Here is a 3,230-nt window from a genome sequence, read left to right as displayed (position 1 = left end):
TCCTTCTTCCAATACCATGAACCATTATGTCAGAAGTTCTTTTGAACCAAAAGATCACACCCAGAGTGCTCTTGATGAGTTCTCCATTCTGCATTGTGAATCTGCCAGTCTTACCTTTCTGCATGGATTATCTGGAAGAAATATATTGAACTTGTTTGACATTTTAATCTATGCATCCACAACTCAGAAAATCATACGTTCCTTTGAGTTGTCCCTCTCTAACTGATTTCTGACCTTCGTCTATCAATTGATAGTCAAGGGTACTGTAAGAACCGTCAAAATTAGATAACAATAATTTCAACGGCGTTGCCCAAACATTAATTAAAATAATGGAAACACCTGACATTTAATTTTTATTATAGCAAATAGCATTTGACCATGCACAACAAAATATTTTCCAAACCTGCATGTATTCTACAAATTTATAATCAGATCTTGGTCTCATTTTTTTTCCACATAAAGTAAATGCCAACTAATGGCCAGTCAAGCAAATTACACTTGTCCCTAGTACAGCCTACAAGAGACACAAGTGGAGGCATGCATGCAAGCCTAACCACTCATGCATGCCAGATGTAATGCCTCTCCAAACCGACATAGCTACTAACCCCACTATAAATAGGAGCCATTCCTTTCACTGTGGTCCATTCCACCTCACACACACATATACACTGGAGTACCACCACCGCTTGCCTTTTCACCTTCTGCCACACTGCTGTCCTTCACTGCGGTGAAGCCCTTTGGGTCGCATGCGCCATCAGGTACTAATCAAGTAATTTGTTGTGTTAGCCCTTCTTGCTTGACTTCTTGTCTATCTTCACCTCGGTTTGAATTAGTCCATGAGCATCTATTCACCTTGATCTATTTATCTTGCTGTAAAAAGAACAAAATGTTTGCGTAAACATCCAAGTTAATCAAAACTAATTAGATCAATTGCAAAAGCTTGTAAAAGTTTCTGTGAATGACATCTATGGCTTGTACTAGATCTAACATGCCAAGAATCAAATCCTAAGTACTAGTAACTTGCTAAGACATGTATGTGTGTATCCAAAAGATCAATCTTGCTGTGTATACTACCTTGTTCTAATTATTAATCCCTGCCAATCTGTAGCAAAAATTGAGTGATTGATGTTTATAATCTACTCACAAGTAATTAATTTTGGAGTTTCACTGCCACTATTTGCTTCTATATGGTGTTCAAGGATGAGTAGCACTAGTTAGGAACATCATTTAGATCTAATCAGTAGCAATACCATGACCACGCCATAGATTAAATCTTGATTAATCTCATGGCCTTGAGATAAACAAAGAGAAAGAAGGCAATATGGCTGAGTGGGCAATAGTAGGGCCTGAGATAAAATGAACACTATATGCACACCCACGTTGACATCTAGCAGGCACTCGATGTGAAATTTGGAACACTTATGGGGAAGGAATCAGAATTAGTACTTACCAGTAGTAGCAATATGATGTGGCTAGTCCACACCGTTAGCAGCAGAGCCATGCGACCGAGCAGCGCCGGTGAAGCCGCACACGCCCGACGCCCGTGGCTGCACGCCTCATGCGTGTGGCTGCGCTAGGGGAGGATGTAGGCATGGAGACATCGTTGCCGCTGCAGCCGGAGGCAAGCCCACCGGACCTGAATCAGGCGGCACCAGGATTGAGTGGTGGCGACGTTTTTGGCGGCGGCGGATAAAAGAAATAGGGGGAAATGGTAGAGGGAGACGAGGAGAATCTGTAGGTGTCCACCGTGTCGCCGGAGATGCCCGGACGGGGCAGATCGAGGCGGCGGTGGCCATGCTCTGTTCTTGGGGGGAGAGAGAGAGGTGGGTGGCTGGTTCTGTTCTTGGGATAGCAGAGAAGACGAGGAGAGGAACGAGCTGGGTTCAACGAGTAAAGTACTAGTAGTGCAGGCTACTGTTTCCTTTTTACTTATCATTTTTTTACTCTCTAGACTGGATGGCATACGTGCATGCTACTCTGATTTGGATGGTTTGATGCATTTTATCTCTCAATGAAACACTAGGACGTATCACAACCTAGTTAATTAATTATGGCTTGCCCAACATGGCTGTGTTGCTGGATCTTTAGATTTTAAATTAGGAAATATAAACATGGTTGTGAAATAATTATCAGGAGCCGATCTCGGATCCGTAGGAGCCACGCCCGGTGATTCCGAGTTGGTCGAAGCACTATCCGGCAAGTCGTCATCTCCTTGACCATGTCTTGATAAATGTTTTCCGGGCTATGGGTCATTTCCAAAATTTTGCATAAGATTTTAAATAAATATTTTTCATAAATAAAATGAAATTTGGATCAGGTGGATCCACTGATTTGGCAATTGGACCAGATCAGGTGAAGCATCTGTATTAAGTAGTTGTGACCCGGGTAGGGTTACAATATAAATAAATATTTCGTGGGTAGGGGAGTTCATGTTGGTGAAAGCAATCCAGGGAGGGTCGGCTTGGATGGCGGGCTCCTCTACATAGGGTATCACATTAGGACACAACCAACTGGCGCTTACTTCAAAAGCGGCGCAAACCGTACAGACCATAGACCTGGAATGGGACGGGCTGAACCAACTACCCATGCCAAGTAGCTGCCTCTGCATGGGGGAGAAGGTGGCTGTAGCCGGGTAGGTACAGTCACCCTAGGGCGGGACCGCCGGTCAGGGGTCTCGACCCGCGGGCCTTTAGTAAGGCAAGGTGGAAAAGCAGAGGTAGTGTACGGGCTGGTTAAAGGTTCTGGTTCCTTGGTCTAGTCGTGTGCACGGGTAGCGCATGGATGACTTGGACCAAGTGATGCTATGGGTAAAGCAGTACACCTCTGATCAGAGTAAATGTGATATCACTCCCAGCTTCTGGGTTTGGAAGTGCGTCGTGTGGGTTTTCCTCTGACACAGGATGTAAGATCCCACGTCGCTCTGTCGCCAGTAGATTTTATAAATAAAATTTGGTTTTCAACAAAATGGGTTAAGGGAAAATATTTTTACCTACAAAGTATTCTGAGCTAATGGCTCGGTGGTTGTAGCCGTGGCCGGTAAAGTTATTCCTCTTTAAAGACTCTTGCATCCACTTTTCCCGGCGACTTGCGGGAGTACGTATTTTATACGTACTCAGCTGCACTTATGTTGTTTTTCAGAACAACAGAGTTATGAGAACTCTGAGGTGATAGAGAATGGTACTTATGATGAATCTGGTCATCTTAATGACTTCGGTTATTCTGAAGTGGAG

At 44.0% G+C, this 3,230-nt stretch overlaps 1 long non-coding RNA gene across 1 annotated transcript; it reads right to left on the bottom strand.

The window, feature by feature from the left end:
• Positions 1-327: 327 nt before the first annotated feature.
• On the bottom strand, positions 328-2,048 carry LOC123141250 (uncharacterized). Its single transcript, XR_006470214.1, has 2 exons — positions 1,451-2,048; positions 328-870 (listed from the first exon to the last, which is right to left on the bottom strand). It is a non-coding gene; the product is annotated as an uncharacterized lncRNA (long non-coding RNA).
• Between the last annotated feature and the right edge of the window lie 1,182 nt (positions 2,049-3,230).

This window comes from Triticum aestivum, chromosome 6D, assembly GCF_018294505.1.
Source record: "Triticum aestivum cultivar Chinese Spring chromosome 6D, IWGSC CS RefSeq v2.1, whole genome shotgun sequence".
NCBI lineage: Eukaryota > Viridiplantae > Streptophyta > Magnoliopsida > Poales > Poaceae > Triticum > Triticum aestivum.
Note: the sequence above shows the minus strand (reverse complement) of the source record. Positions and strands in the feature narration are given on the sequence as shown.